This window comes from Canis lupus, chromosome 17 (genome assembly GCF_011100685.1).
Source record: "Canis lupus familiaris isolate Mischka breed German Shepherd chromosome 17, alternate assembly UU_Cfam_GSD_1.0, whole genome shotgun sequence".
Lineage (NCBI taxonomy): Eukaryota > Metazoa > Chordata > Mammalia > Carnivora > Canidae > Canis > Canis lupus.
In genome coordinates this window covers 7,679,671-7,696,928 of record NC_049238.1, presented here as the reverse complement: position 1 = coordinate 7,696,928, position 17,258 = coordinate 7,679,671, and positions in this window count along the sequence as shown.

The window sequence follows — 17,258 nt, the reverse complement described above, 5'->3', positions numbered from 1 at the left end:
GCAGACATTGCTTCCTTGAGGGCTGAGCCTGCCGCCCATCCCGTTGGACAGCTGAGCGAAGGTGAGCCCCTCAGGTGCAGCACTGCGCACCAGTTTCGTCCTGGGTGCAAGAGGTCTGCCGTTGATTTACGAAAACACTTTTTTTTAAATTTTTTTATTAGAGTTCAATGTGCCAACATATAGCACAACACCCAGTGCTCATCCCGCCAAGTGCCCCCCTCAGTGCCCATCACCCAGTCACCACTTTTTTGATCGCACAGAGACTGACTCGCGGTGCAATTAGGAGCCTCCCGCGTTCCCTGCAGCGATACCTGGCAGACGCGGTGGGCCTCCCTGGCAGCTTCCAGCAGTCGGATGGAGCGAGAGGCTTCTAGAAGGAGGGGGCTCAGAAGGTGAGCTGTAGGAAACATCCCCAAGAATGAGGCCAGACGGTGATATGTCAGAAAACGGAGTCCCCCTCATTTGCGGTGGCTCAGTATGGTCCGCAACACGGTCCTTATAGTCCTATGGCTCGGGGATGGCATGGGCTTCCCTCCCCTGCCAGTCCTGGGGCCCCGGGGGGACTCCTGAACATCGGCCATCTCATGTCTACAATAAAAATAACTGCTGGGGTCACAGACTGCAGGTGTGGCTTACAGGAGGCAATTCGGCACAGACGTATTGGTAATTTCTTATTGCCCCACTCCCGCCCCCAACACTCATAAATACGTGCTATAATATTCAACAAACATGTGCTGAATGCCCACTGTGTGCCAGACACAAATGTCCAAAGAGAAGGAAAGAGATCTGCTTCTTTGTGTTTATGCCAAGGAAGAGCTTGGACTCCCCTGGGCCACAGGAGCACCAGTCCTTTATCTGATTGACAACTGTTTGACCTCTTGATGTGTTTCTCGTGGGTCCAGGACCAACAAGAGCACCCCCCCCTCCATCCCACCTGGGATCTCAGACTAGAAGGGCAAGTGGACACATGGAGTAGTAGCCACAGGGTGGTGCCGGCCAGAAGTCTGTACCTGCCCTGGGGAGGGAGGGAGGGAAGCCTCTCAGAGGAAGAGGCACATGAATCTAGAGGGTTCCAGAATGTTCCCTTTCCACCGAGAGTCTGTTTCTCTCCAAAACACACCGCTATGGGCAGCATCCGTGGCCCACATAGAAATAGAGCTTCCCTTTGATCCAGCTCAAGATTTTCACCTTTTTAATCTCTGCCCAGGAGTAAAAGCCTGAATGGAGACGGAGTCGCTGCCTCCCTTTGAAATCATGCAGCTGCCGGCACAGAAAAGATAAAAAATTCATTGGGGATTTTTCTTCAGATCTGCACTTTGCTCACTGTATAAGCTGTTGGGATTTTGCAACAGTATTTAGAAGATTTGTAATGCCAGGCTTAAATCTTCAGAAGTTTGGGGGGTTGGGGAAGGGAAAGGAATTTATTTTAGAATTCCGTTTCCTTATGGCATCAACAAATGATAAGTGAAATATGGAGCAGCAGTGGTGAGGACTAGGAAAAGGAGAGATTCTCCGCATGAGAGCCCACAGCTTCTAATAACAGACACTGGCTGCCGCTCCGGGACCCTGGTACCCAGAGCCGTGCTTCAAGACACTTTGCAGCTTGTAGGCCCGGGCACATGCTTTAACCTTCTAGTCTCAACTCCCATATCCGCTCATTTCATAAATATCATTGGTGAGGCTGCTGTGTGCCGGGAGCTTTACCCTGGGAATACAGGTGGGCCTGAGCCTCCAGCCCTGTCCTGCAGGAGCTCCGATCTGTCATCAGCATGAGAACCATGTGTCCCAATTCAAGGGCCTTAAAAGGCCTGTACTAAGTATACTGGCATTCGAGAGACTTCTGGGAAGGGGCTCAGAAATGTTCCGAGCAGACTATTGGCCTTGTTTACTGGCTAAAGTCAGGGAATGAGTCCTCTGCGGGCTGGTGAGTTCCTGGGTCACTCCCCTTGTCTGTGTGGTTTCTAGCTCACCTATAAGACTGATTCAAAGCCCCCAGTGGGGATGGGGTACGTGCAAGCTCAGAGAAATAGCAGAGAAGGAGCCCGGAGAACCTGCCTCCAGGCCACTCTGGTCCCAGGAATTCCAAAATGGAAGAAGGAGTGCTCACTTCGGCAGCACATATACCAAAACAGGAGAAGGTAGTGGTGGCTGTGGCCAGCAGTGGGATGGAAGGAGGAGAGAATAGGTGGTAGTGGGGAGGAGACCCTGAATCTCGGGGGGCCTGCCCTCAGGCAGGAGTTAGCCTGGGCCAGATTGGTTCTGGAGGCCACAGTGGCATCTGTCCCTTCTGCAGTGGCCTCACCACAGGGACCAGGCTGGGTGGGCTGCAGCCTCAGGTTTGATCAGAAGGCCACTTGTTGTACCTGAATCAGCACCTGGTGACACATCCCATTCAGGCCCCACAGAGGCCTGACGAGGATCTGTCCCTGCCTATGGATAGGGCTGTCAGATAAAACACAAAATCTGCAGCTGGAAGTTGGGAGGCTGCAACCACAAGGCCCAAACGAGGCTTTCCATCGAGAAGGAGCCAGGCACCCTCTCTGCGGGCAGCATGACCATGCAGTGTATTCTTGGCAGGCTGAGCAGCCCTGCAGAGGTGGGGAAGCCCTTGGACACCTGCCGGTCCAGGGGTTCCCACAAGCCAAGTGGGTGCCATTTACAGGGACTACAATAGAAGCATGACCCCTGGGGGATGCCTGGGTGGCTCAGTGGTTGAGCATCTTCCTTCAGCTCAAGTCATGATCCCGGGGTCCTGGGATTGAGCCCTGCATTGGCATCCCTGCAGGGGGCCTGCTTCTCCTCCCTCTGCCTGTGTCTCCCTCTCTCTCTCGCTGTCTCTCATGAATAAATAAATAAATAAAATATTAAAAAAAAAAAAGCAGGGTTCTGGGGAGCAGGCAAAGCTGTAGGGGCAGGGGAAGGTTATATGGGCAGGAGGTGAGTGGTCACATGGCCAGTCAATGCAAAGCCTGTCTGTCCAGCTGCAAGTCTAATCCTCACCATCCCTACTCTTGCAGGGAATCTATCCCTGGCTGCAAACACCTAGTGTGAAACTAGCCCAAGCTGACTGTAAGTACAAGGAGCCCCAGAAAGAAAGAAATTGGTGTGAGGGAAGGTTTCGCAAGGATGTGAAGCACAGTGGCGTTCCCTTCACTTCCAGAAGGACCTCCCAGTTAAGCAAGGAGGGAAGGAGCACCCCCCAGGGACAGTGGGAGGCTCATGTCTGCGGGGGAAGGAGCCACTACTGACGAGGAGAAATGGAGCCAAGGGCTCAGGTCGGGGAACAACAAGATACTCTCCTGGAGGGCTGCTCCGAGTGCCCCATGCCCCCGAGAAGAGCACGCCAGCAGAGCTGTTTGCCTCTTGGACAACCAGCCGACCAAGGTAACAGGGTGGTGGACCTGGGTTCTAGTCTGTTCTGTGAAGGCAGACTGCCTGTGTGACCAGGGGCACAGTGGCACCCTCTGTGGGGCCTCAGGGCTGGAGCGGGGGGACCGGAGGACCTGTAAGAGCAGCGCAGTTGAACCTCTGGGTTGAGGCTGTGTTCTGCCTATTTGGACTCATCTTAGACTCATCTCTCCCTTTAGCTGAACTTAGGCCATCTTTTACAAAATTTCTTTTCCTCCATGAGCTCGATTTGAGCTTCCAGAAAACAATCTAGAAGAATCTTCAGCCTCTTGGAAGGGGCTCTCTGGGCCCTGCGGAGTTGGGGATCGCGACGGCCCAGCGCGGGGACTTGGCGCCACCTGGTGGTCCTTCTTGATCTCACTCTGGAGCCAGAACCACCCCCACCGCGGGGAACTAGGCCTTTGACCTCGGGGGGAACTCTGGCAGTCTCACAAGTTCACCAAGTTCCACCAACTCAAACAAAATTACCTGGCCCAGAACAAACGGAGAACTGATACGCCTAGAGCCCTGTGGCATCTCATTCACTTTTTACATTTATTCGCTGACCCTTCATTCATTCATCTCCCTGGGGCCCTGCTGGAAGCTGGGAATGGAGCCATATGAGCAAGTCACATGGCCTTTGTCTTCGAGTGGCTCCTGGAGCACTGGAGGGGACAGACACAGACGACCCGTTCTGCACTGTGTGGTAAGACGTCAGCGACACAGGATGCAGCAGAGCCTGGAGAAGGGCAGTCCCTCAGCCTCCCTAGGGGCACATGTATAAGGCACGTGGATGTCACAGTGCAACCACCAAGCCACTGAAGTGTGTGATATGTGCCTTGGCAGGTGGCCAGAAGGCCCAGCTTCTAATTCTCCAAGGAATCCACAGTTGGACTTTCAAGGTTATCTTCAAATAGGATTCAACAGTCAGTCACAAGGACATATTGGCAAGGGGGAAAGAAAAAAGGAGGTGGGGAGGGATATTCCTGAAACTACTTTGCACCTGTGTCCTGTTACCAGGTCACACCATTTGGAAGGTACTATATTAATTTTTTTTAATTCTACAATTATCTTGTAACTAGTGCAACTGGATAGGATTGCATTTTTTTTATACTTAAAGCATCAATACTGTGAAAAGCAAACATGCACAATGCATCATAACTTTGTAACCCCGCCTTGGCATGTCTTTGGTTTTTAGTATGTCAAAAAATAAAATAAGGGGGGGATCCCTAGGTGGCTCAGCAGTTTAGCACCTGCCTTTGGCCCAGGGCGTGATCCTGGAGTCCTAGGATCGAGTCCCGTGTTGGGCTCCCTGCATGGAGCCTGCTTCTCCCTCTGCCTGTGTTTCTGCCTCTCTCTGTGTGTCTCTCATGAATAAATAAATAGAATCTTTTAAAAATAAATAAGTAAAATAAAATAAGGAAGGGCCCAGGTCTCTCTCAACCTCCAGAAAGCTCTAGAAAGTTCTGGGGAAGGAGGTAATGGAAGAGAACCAAAAAAAAGTGAAGCCAGAGGTTGTTGTGATCTTGAGGCTGGAGATGCTGAAACCCTACCAGGTAGGATCCATGTGGAAGGAGAAGAGGAATACTACTGATGCTTCAAATTTGGCAGGATTTGGAAAAAAGGAAAAAAAGTTGTTAATAATCCCTTGTGCCTGCTAAGGAGGGCAGATCCTGGTAATCACAGGATCTTTTGTTTGGAGAGCAGAAAGTCAACATCCTTGGTCTGATGGCTTTTGGCCAAATCACAGGCAGTATCAGGCATGCGAGGCCGGGCACCGAGAGCTTACAGAAGCAGGATCAGACCAAACTGCTCAACCAGGAAGGGACAAAGGATGTGGGACATTCCTAAGACTGCAGGAGCCAGTCATCCTGGGGGCTGCCTGGGAGGGTGTCCACCAGACAGGGCTATGGGTACATGGTGGCCCAGAGGGGACCTGGGAGACATTTGGTTCAGTCAGCCAGGAAGGCCGTTAGCTTTTTTTTAAGCATGAAAACTTTAACCCCTGACACCCAAGAAAAACTGAGCAAGGTGACTTGTTCAGACCACCTCTGCTCTGGAGAAGTGCATCACAGCATGCTCTCTCTCCATCACAGTCCAGCCCCAGACCAAATGAGCATATTCTGGGATGTCTGTGGTGGATACCAATGGCCTCTCCTCTTGGTCTGGACACTGCCCTTGTCTCTCCAAGACCCTGGAGTATCCTAAGATCAGCCCCGGACAAGTCATGGGATGCAGGGCACAAAAACTTTCTATGGCCTATAGTAAAGGTCCAGCTGGAGATCAGCCACCAAGGCAGTTTGGGAAAGGGGAGCCCTCCTCTGTGCTCAGGAAGCCCTGCTCACTGCCAGGGCTTAAGATCTGAGACTTGCTACAAGAGCGACGTTCAACAACAAAAGTTCACCCCACATCCCGCTTGAACAGTGGCTACAAAGCCCTACGTTCAAAGGGCAGGGCGCTGGTCTCGTAAAGCAGCTGTTTCTTTGGCTTTAGCTGTGCCTAGAAGCCTTGCAAATTGCTTAGCAATGTAAAGCCAGGCCAGGACGTAGAACCAAAAGCCAGCAGGTCAACAGCTGGGCCCCTGTTTGACTTGTTAGGTGGCACCGAGGGTGGAGATGGTGTTGCTCTGTGAAATGCCTCTGTAGGAAGGCTTGCCCGATAAGGAATACACGCCTAGGGACCTGTTTGCTGAACTGCACTAAAACTCATTTACCACTGCCCTCAGCTAGAATCTTTAAGCCACAGATATACTTAAGGCTCTGCAGAGGGAAAAGCGCTCGCATTTTCTGGATGTCGATTTGGATATCGCTGAATAAGAGGCAGACCCCCAGCTGCACAGCCAGAGGCCCCCCTCAGTGGGAGGCCTGGCCTCCCCTGAGCCCGCTTCCTCTCCTCTCTACCCCTTCAGCTTCTGAGGCGCATTCACTTGTCCAACTTTCATTTATTGGGGTACTTGCCTTGCAGGGGACATGGTGTCTGGCCATAGGAGCAGTGAATATGGATTGACTATATCTAGCCCTCTGCTTCCTTGCAGGGCAGTGGTAGAGACAGAGGAAGCCAGATCATTTAAACTGAAAGGAAACATAGGGGGTTGGGGGGCCAGGCAGATTTCAGCAGGGATGAAAAGGATGAGCAGCACATCAACAGCAGAAAAGTGAGAAAAGACCATTCCAATCTGTGAATCAACTTCCAACTCCTTGATAAAATAAATCTCTGAAGGCGCTTTTAAAACATGGTCATAAAACTCTGATACTCTTCTCACAGAGAGGCGGGTCTGTGTCCCGGGCCCTTGAGTCTGGGTCCTGTCACTGCTCAGCTAATGACAGCTTCAGTCTCTTCCTGAATCTTAGAGTGCTCACTCTTGAACTCCGCTTCCAGACCAGAGAGGAACCCCACCTCCCACCCACCCAACCCAACCCAACCCAACAGGCCCATGTATAGAGGCCACGGGGCAAAGCAGGTGTTCTAACCAACGACTCCGTCTGAGGTCCCAGCGGAGACCCAGCACCAACCTGCAGACGTGAGTGAGTGAGCTTGCAGATGCTACCCCGACTGTGGCCAGTGTCAGAAAGCCCCACGCTTGGAAACATCCCTTTGAGAACCTTGGAAACGAATTGTTGCGAGCACATTCAAATGGTGCCGATAGATCTGTAAGTTGACTGAAGATACCTAGGAGATAACTGGGAAACAGAAACCAAGATCCCAAAAATGATTGTGGGCAGGTGGAGAGTTGTAAGAGACAAGCAAACACAGTAAAACATGATTTATAGAACCTGGGCTGTCAGTTTGTGCATGTTCACTGAAAAATTCTTCTGATATTTCTATGTGTTTGGAATTGTTAATAATAACACATGAGGAGTTAGAAGGGCTTGTGAGCTACTGAGAGTGAAGACTGAGGGAATAGTCAAGAGATACAATTTTTAAAACATGGATATTCCAGGGCACCTGGGTGGCTCAGTGGTTGAGCATCTGCCTTAGGCTCAGGGCATGATCCTGGGGTCCTGGGATCAAGTCCCATATCAGACTCCCTGCAGGGAGCCTGCTTCTCCCTCTGCCTGTCTCACTGCCTCTCTGTGCGTCTCATGAGTAAATAAATAAAAATCTTTTTAAAAAATCGATATTTCCTTGCACTGTTGGTAGGAATGCAAACTGGTGCAGCCACTGTGGAAAACAGTATGGAGGGTCCTCAAAAAGTTAAAAATAGAACTACCTTGGGATCCAGCAATTGCACTATGAGCAAATGCTCAGAAGCATTTACCTCCAAGATACAAAAACAGCAATTCAGAGGATACATGCACCCCAATGTTGATAGTAGCAAAATCTACAATAGCCAAGACATGGAAGCAGCCCAAGTGTCCATCAACAGGTGAATGGATAAAGAAGGTGTGATATATATATATATACAATGGAATATTATTCAGCCATAAAAAAGAAAGAATGAAATCTTGCCATTTGCAATGACCCGGATGGAGCTAGAGGGTATTATGCTAAGCAAAATAAGTCTGTCAGAGAAAGACAAATACCATATGATTACACTCATACATGGAACTAAAGAAACAAAACAAACAAGCAAAGGGAATAAAGGAGAGACACAAGCCAAGAAACAGATTCTTAACTACTGAGAACAAACAGATGGTCGCCAGAGGGGGGGTTGGAGGGGGAGTGGAAACAGGTGATGGGATGAGGGCAGGCGCTTGTTGTGATGAGCACCCGGTGATGCAGGGAAGAGTTGAGTCACTATACCATACACCTGAAACTAATATAATGCTTAACTATATCAGAATGAAAATGAAAAATAAAGAAAATTTTTAAATAAAATAAATGGATATTCTGGGATGTCTGTGGTGGATACCAATGGCCTCTCCTCTTGGTCTGGACACTGCCCTTCTCTCTCCATCCCAAGGTCGGGGTGGGGGGTGGTTCTATAGTCATACTTCTTAGGAAAGATTGATCCCACAGGTATGGGGGGTAGGAATGGGCACGTTACCTACACCTCTCAGGATTCTCGGAAGTTGGGATTTGACTTATAAATTTGAATTTATTCTCGGCTGGCCCCTTAAGTGGAAAAATTTCAAAACTTAAAAGGTATACTGTGGCTGCTGTGGCTGGAATCACGTCCCCCAGAAAGATATCGTTACGTCCTAACCCCCAGCTACCTCACAACATGAACTTACTTGGGAATAGGGTCTTTTCAGATATAATTAGCTAAGAGGAGATCATACTGGAGCACGCTGGGCCCTTAATCCAATACAACTGGGGTCCTTTCAAGAAGAGGAGGTACACAGACTTGGAGAGAAGGCCATGTGAGCACAGAGGCGGAGGTGGGAGTGATGCACCTACCACACAGGAGCACCAGAAAACCACCAGAAGCCAGAAGAGGCCAGGGAGGACTCCCCTGCAGGCCTCAGAGGGAGCACCATCCTCCAGGCTCTTGATTTCAGGCTTCTGGCCCCCAGGACTGTGAGATGATACGTTTCTGTTGCCTTATGTGTGGTTCTTCGTTATGGCAGCCCTAGGGATCTTCCACCAGGAGAACCGAGCCCTGCTCCTTTTACACCAGATGTTACTTCTTTTTTTTAAGATTTTACTTATTTATTTGAGAGAGAGAAAGAGAGCATGAGGAGCGGGCAGTGGGCAGAGGGAGAAGCAGACTCCCCTCTGAGCAGGGAGCCCCATGCAGGGCTCAGTCCCAGGACCCCAGGCTCATGACCTGAGCTGAAGGACACCTGACCCACTGAGCCACCAGGTGCCCCAGTCAGATGTTAACTACCAACCGGGTACTGATCCTGAGTACTGTGGTCAGTGCAGCCCCACCTGTAGCAGTGAAAGTTAAAGGGAAGCCAAGAAAATGGCCCTGAGAGGACCCGGTAAATAAATGGTGGTACGTGCAGAAGAGGGACTAACAAACAGTCCGTGCAAAATCACGGCCTGTAGCTCACGGGCTGCTGCGCTGCACACACTGCCCCTTGGCTGAGAGGCCCTGGAGCGTGGATCCCCCCATCGCCTGCAGGCGGCGCCCTCATCTCCCTGCCCTCCAGGTTCTGGGCACTGCCTCCCTGCTACCCTCACAGCCACCTGCTGCAAGGCCCCTGGAGTTTGGGTCTTCCCGGTGGAACGCGGGCCCCAGCCTCTCCAGGCCCTGTGTCAGGACAGCCGTCCTGCTCAGATGGCTCTTCTAAGAAGGGCACCCGTCCGTGACCTGTGTGCTCTCTGTCCCAACTTGCCTGATGCTCTTGGAGACACAGAGGTGGGATCGGTACTCCCTGCTAAATATGCCAGGGCACTGGCTGTTCTCCAGGGCCGTGCATGACCTCCAGCATATGTGCTCCCCTACCTGGAACATGCTGTACATGTGCAAACTCCTACAAATGCACTCGCTTCTTTTTGCACTAAAATCAAATCCATGTTAGCAGCCCAATTATGTCAGGTGCCGGCCCAGGCACTATCACTGAACCTCAGGGGGGCACTCAGCCAGCAGAGAAGCAGAAAACGAAATAGCACATTAAACCGATCCAGAGAATCCCCCCACCACATGCCCCAGGAGCCCAGAAGAACATCTCCTTTCCGTATGTGATTATGGTAGTAACATTCACATAAAATAACATTTGCCACTTTAACTATTTTTAAGTATACAATTCAGTGGCATTAAGTACATTCACACTGCTGTGCAGCCACAACCACCAGCCATCTCCACAACGTTTCATCTTCCCAAACAAAACCCCCGTCCCTATTAAATAACAATTCCCCATCACTCCCTCCCCCAGTCTCTGGAAACTTCGATTCTACTTTTTATCTTTATGGATTTGACTAATCTAGGTATCTTATAGAAGTGAAAGCATATAGGGGAGCCTGGGTGGCTCAGCCGGTTAAGCTATCTGCCTTCAGCTCAGGTCATAATCCCAGGGTCCTGGGATCAAGTTCCAATTGGGCTCTCTGCTCAGTGGGGAGCCTGCTTCTCCCTCTGCCTGTGTCTCTGCCTCTCTGTGTGTGTCTCTCATGAATAAATTTTTTAAAAAAAGAATCTGTGGTGGATTATATATATTTTCCGCCAAATGTTCCACCCCCCACCATGATGTTCTTTCATAAGAGGAAGTGATACATTGCTATTACCAACTAGTGTCCCCTCAAAAATCTGATGGTGAAGCCCTGACCTCCAGTGTGACTGAATTTGGATATAGGGCCTTTATGGAGATAATTAAGCCTGAACAAAGTCATAAGGGTGGGGTCCTAACCCAGTACAGCTGGTGTCCTTACAAGGAGAGGGTGAGACACTGATGATGGTCACATAGACAAATGGTCAGGTGAGGACACAGTAAGAAGATGACTATCTACAAAGCAAAGAGAGGCCTCAGGAGAAGGCAACCCTGCTGGCACCGTGATCTTGGACTCCTAGCCTCCAGAACTGTGGGACAGTATGTTTCTGTGGTCTAAGTGGCCGAGTCTGTGGCAGCCCGAGCAGGCTAATACAGTCTCTGCTAGTTGAGCTCATGTGTTCTGGTTGGTTCAACAGATATGAGTGGAAGTGAGTGAGGTGTGCCACTTTTAAGCAGAAGATTCAAAAGCCCGTGTGCAGTTGGGCCAGAGGCTCCTTTCCCCACTGCCATGAAAACAACAACGTCCCTTTGTGGTCTGTTCCATTACTTGGGTCTCAGAGGGACGCTGATGTGGAGGAGAGCTGTAGCCAGCGCATGAGAGACAGGTAGCATGGGAGGACCAGCCCTTTATTGTTGTGAGCCACCGAGATGAGGCTTAGTGTGTTATTGCCAGATAACCTAGCCCATCCTCTCGCAGATTCTAGGAGCCATGGCTCTGTGAGCTTGGGGGAGTTTGTTCACCTCACTGAGTCCTGTCTTACCTGCAGAAGAGTCATGGTAATACCTGCCTCAGAGGGTTCTTCATTCCTTCCCTCAACAAATATTCACTGAGTGCCTTGGAAGTGTCACCACTGAATAACGGGCTCCAGAAGTTATCTATGTCCCGACCCCTAGAATTGGCAAATATGCTGCATTGTGTATCCAAGGGGAATCTAGTTTGCAAGTGGAATGAAGGGTCGATGATCAGGTGACTTTAAAATAAGGGGATTATCCTAAATTATTTGGATGGGCCTTTGTAATCACAAGGGTCCTTAGAAGTGGGGGAGGGATGGAGAGAGAGAGAACAGAGAGACCGGACGTGAGGACTCAGCCAGACATAATTGGTCGCTTTGCAGATGGAGTTGGGGCCATAGGGCCAGGAAGGCAGGCAGCTCCAGGAGCTGGAAAGCCAAGGAAGCAGATGCTGTCCTCGAGCCTCCGGGAAGGAGCCCTGCCCAGACGAACCTTTGGCCGTAGCCCAGTGAGACCTGTGTTGCACTTCTAACCTGCAGAACCGTGCGGTAATAAATTTGCATCATTGAGGCCACGACACTAGTGGTCACTTGTTACAACAGCCACGGGAAACTAACACAATTGCTAGAAAAGAAGGGGAAAAGCAAGGAGCTGCAGTGGGAAATCATGGGGGCCGGGGGGGGCCATGCCAACGCTACGAGGTGCGGTCAGGGAAGACCTCCAAAGACTTGAAATGTAAGCAGAGCCATAAAAGATGAAAAGGGTAGATAGACTCATTTGTGTGCAGGTTCCATAAGTCAGTAAAGGTCATGAGCTTCGTGTCATGCCTGGCACATGGGAAGTATCCAGCGAGTAGGAACTGTGGTTAGTAGACATGCCCAGTTTTAAGAAAAAAATCCAGCAGCTGAGAGCTAAGGCCATGTGCTTTCACGCCTCCATGCCCTTGCTCAGGCCATGCCCTCCACCTGGAACACCTTTCTCCTTTTTCCCTGATTGGTAAAATCCTCCGCTGGTGTCAGGGGACGCAGGGTTGGCTGAGAATCCAGTTCCTTCCTCAGGGCTTTAATTTCACTCACTTCTGAGCAGAAAAATAGAACAACCATGAGACTGTCCCCCCAACGTACTCATTCTAACCCAGCCCCACCTTTGTCTCCTCTCCTTTCTGGATGGAAGGGGTGCTTTCTGAAGTCAGAGTGAGGGACAAGGACAGACAAGCAGCAACCATAATAACCCAGTTGCGGGAGGGTGGAAATTATAGGGAAATAGAAGGAAAAGAAATTTATAGTGTCTTCATCGACATCCCCACTCCTCACCCTGCTTTTAGAAATCTAGGGAAGCACATGCAAAGTTATATGTTATTTATTATTATTATTAATTATGTGAAGTGTGGTGGAAATCTGAGTTACTAGCTCTGTTCACTGCCCTGGGGTGGCAGAGGAATCAAGGTTCTAGACTGTCCTTTCCTCCTCCTTAAACCCTCTGGCTTACTCTTTTCTGGTTGGTGATCAAGACATTGAGGAGGAGCCTATACTGTACTTGAGAAAATGTTATTGTTGTCCTTCCGATCTTTCCCAGGAACCATGGCCTGGAGCTGGGGCTGTAAGGGCTCAGCTTCCAGCCAAGGCCAATGGGACTTTCTGGAATTGTCTCAGGTCTTGGTCACCCAACTCTAGAGCCCTCCATTCTTATCTACCGAGCATCCAAAGAGCAATACTGAATACACCCAAAGTTCTGGAATTCAAGAAATTCAGTCACTTAAAATGTTTTGCCTTTTTTTTTTTTCTTAAAACTCTGTTGCTAAAAGAAAAATGACCTGCTGTGGCTTAGTGCCACTGCGGGACTGCTCTCAACAGCCCTGCTACGGACGGCTGCCCGACATTCACTGCTTCTGTGCCTTTGTTCACGAGCCCACCCTTGCCTTGAACACCCCCTCCGGCCTCCCTGCCATCCCAGGAAGCCTCTTCGACATCAGACTCCCTCAAGCAGAGCCAAGTGCTTGCTTACTATGTGATCCCATAGAACTTCCCACCGTCATTGTAGCTTTTTACTGACCTGCCTCCTCCATTGGACTGTGAGCTTCTATAAGCCAAGAACATCTATTAATCACTGTAGTAACCTCTGGAACCTAGCACCGTGCTTCAAATAAACGAACAGTCAATAAATACTCATCAAGCGAATGAGTGAAAGAGTGAAGAGTGAACACACTTAAGCCTTTGTTTAAGAGACAGAATATAGGTGGCTCAGTGGTTGAGCATCTGCTTTTGGCTCAGGTCATGATCCCGGGGTCCTGGAATCAGGTCCCGCATCGAGCTCCCTGTGAGGAGCCTGCTTCTCCCTCTGCCTGTGTCTCTGCCTCTCTATGTCTCTCATGAATAAATAAAAGTAAAATCTTTAAAAAAAAAAAAAAGAGAGAGAGAGAGAGAGAGAGACAGAATATTCTAGATTATAGCAAAACATACTGATAAACCCATCCTTTGATGGCTGAAACTGTGTTCTCTATATCCTTCTGTTCGCCTCACAGCATCCGGGACACACTAGACCTTCAAGGTACAGGGTTGAGGGAAGCATCCACATGCCTAAGTCCATAGACTAGCTGATTTTTTTGTCATAACCTAACCTAATTCTTTCATACCAAGTAACACTTAACAAGTGAACTCGGGCCTACTAAATAGTTTGTGGTAATGAGGTTATTTGTTTGAGTTGAGATTTAAACTATAACAGGCCACCATACACTTGGCAACACCTTGAAAACAGCCTGTAGCAGGTGTGTGTCTGGTCTTTCAAATATCACATAATAGGGCACCTGGGTGGCACAGTCAGTTAAGCAGCCGACTCTTGGTTTCTGCTCGGGTGGTGATCTCAGGGTCCTGGGATTGAGCCCCGAGTTCGACTCCACTCTCAGCTCAGAGTCTGCTTCTCCCTCTGCCCCTCCCCTCACTCACTTGCATTCTCTCTATATAAAACAAATACATAAATCTTTAAATACCGCACAAAGCCAGTCTTCTCTGTCCATGGAGAGGAGGAGAAGTAGACCGTGGGCTATTCAGACAATGAGGTGCAACCAGGAGTTATATGACTGAATATCAGCACCATAACTCTGAGCAAAAGAAGCTAGACTCAAAATAGTGCATACTGATGTATGTTAATGAAGTGCCAGGACAGGCAAAACCAATCTATAATGACAATTCACGATATTAGTTATCTTTTGAAAGGGGTGCCAGGGGTTCCTCTAGGATGCAGGTTAAATAGCATATTTCACTTTAGGAAAATGTCAAGGGGCTGTTACCCTTAAAGAACTGCGCTCTTTTTCTGTATGTGTGTTTGTCTTAGTGTGCTGGGCCTGCCAGGACAAAGCACCACAGATGGGGTGGGGCGGGGGGCGGGGGTGGGGGGGTGGGGGACGGTTGCTTAAACAACTGAAATGCATTGTTTCAGGGCTCTGGAGGCTGGGAATCTGAGTTCGAGGTCTGATCCTGGGGAGACCTCCCTCCTTGGCTCGCAGATGGCTGCTTCCAACTGGGTCCTCACAGGGTTTTGCTTCTGTGTGTGCTTACTCTGGGTGCCTCTCCTCTTCTTGTGAGGACAAAAGTCCTATTGGATCAGGGCCCCACCCTTCGACCTCACCTACTACCCTTAACTACCTCTTTAAAGGCCCTATCTCAAAATACAGTCGTTTGGAAACTAAGGCATTATGGATTTGAGGGAGATACAATCCAGCCAATAACAATGTTATATTTTAATTAAAAGTTCATTTAAAGCAAAACAAAAGGCAAAACACAAAACAAGAAAAGCCCTTGGACTCCCAATCTTCACAGGCAAGAGACAGGTTTTGAGGGCTAGGAGGCCCCCTCGGAGAGCAGGCTGCCCAGCTCCCTCTTCAGAGGTGGGTAGGAGACCAATCACCAGGGCAAGCCTTCCAGAGGGTGGAGAAGGGCCCCAGAGTTCCTCCCAGAGAGCAGAATCAGAGCCTAGTTGAACTTTCCTCAGTACAGGAGCCTTACAGAGTCCAACCACCATGGATTTCAGAATTGCTCTGAACCACAGACTGCCATGTATTTTCCACTTTTCTCCTTTTGAAGATATATTTATTATGATTCTCCTGCCCTGCCCCAACATCATACATCAGAGTTTGGGGGTAAAGGGATAGCTCTTCTTTTTAGTTCATTAGTTATGGTCTATATCATGAGAACTCTCACCCTGACCTGGGGAAGTCAAGATAGGATGTCACCCAGACATCCAGGTCTTTGAGCTGACTGCAGTGACAGACATCAGGTCAAGTCCCTTGGGGAGGGACCAAGTGTGTTCGATGGGTGGAGGAGGAGTAGCATGGATATTTGGAGGCCAGAGTACATACTACAGCAGAGATTGTCTCGATCCCAACCAATCCAATTTCTCTTCTTGGACACAGAACACTATTTCCAGCCTCCCTTGTGGGTAAGTTGGGGCCAGATGGCTGGCTCTGGCCAATGGGATGTGAGCAGAAGGATACTAGCAGGCCAGGCTGGAACTACCTGTGCAATCCTCCTGGTCCCTGTTTTGCTCCTCACTTTGCAGAAGAACCAATCAAAGACTCAATGAAGGGTCTAGAACTGTGCTGTCCAATACAGTAGCCACTAGCTAGATGTGGTTATTGACCACCTGGAATGTGGCCAGTCTAACCTGAGATGTGCTGTAGGTATAAAATGTACTCTGAGTTTCAAAGGAAAACAGCTCATTAATCATTTTTATGGGATTACATGTTGAAATGATAACATTTGGTCTATTTTGGGTTTAATTATATTGTTAAATTTAATCTGTTTTTCTTTTTAAAAAATTTTGTATTTTAGAGATGCCTGGGTGGCCCAGCAGTTGAACAGTCTGCCTTCCGCTCAGGATGTGATCCCAGGATCCCGGGATCAAGTCCCACATCAGGCTCCCTGAGGGCAGCCTGCTTCTCCCTCTGCTGATGTCTCTGCCTCTCTCTATGTGTCTCTCATGAATAAATAAATAACATCTTTTTAAAAATTTTTTTTATTTTAATTCCACTATAGTTAACATACAATGTTATATTTGTTTCAGGTGTTCTTTTTACTTTTTTCATGTGGCTACTAGAAATTTTTAAATTTTGTATGTGGTTGTGGCTGACAGTTTCACTGGGCAGTCCTATTCTAGAACAGTGTATCTCGGTCTTTTTTTAATAGTTATTATTATGATGATCCCCCTGAGGAGACTTTTTAGACATTTTTTTCCCTAAATTCATCTCTCTCATGAAATACGAAAAACACAGATACTGTATATCTGTTTAGGTATTGTAGCCCTTATAATATCGAAGATTTTTTTCACTAGCCTTCCCCCAAAACCAAGTTTGCCCCATTTAGGGTAATATCTCCCATGCTGAGATTGCATGTTATAGAAGATGGTGGTATTGCAAGATAAGAAAATCCAGAATCCCTGAGTCACCACATGGAAAGCTGAATGGGTAACGGGCACTGAGGGGGGCACTTGACGGGATGAGCACTGGGTGTTATTCTGTATGTTGGGAAATTGAACACCAATAAAAAATAAATTTATTATTTAAAAAAAAAGAAAAGAAAGCTGCTTTCCAGTAAGAGCAAGAAACAAAGCATTATGGCGTAGACCACCGAGATGTTAGAGCTGTTTGTTTGGGAGGCCACCACCGATCACCCTGACAAATCTTTAATTTTACAATGTCCTCAGTAAACCCAGAGAGATCTTGGAGGATTAAAAATCAGGGATCCACAGGGCCCAGTACACAATCTGGGTTATTTCCAGATGTGACGCAGCACCCCAGCGCTGCACCAGCCCATCATCCGGCGCTTGCTGCCAGCTTCCTCTCAGGCTCCTTGGCCTGGTCAGTTCCCCCTGGTTGGCCTTCTTCACTCCCTTTGCTTCCTCCTATGCCTGGATGACTTTCTCTTCTGTGTGCCTGGCAAATCTTTCAGACTCAGCTCTAGTGCCACCTCCTCCAGGAAGCACTACAGGGCCTCACCACTCCTGGCCTCCACTAAATGCTCCACACTCTGGCCAGAACCAGAGCTGTCTTCC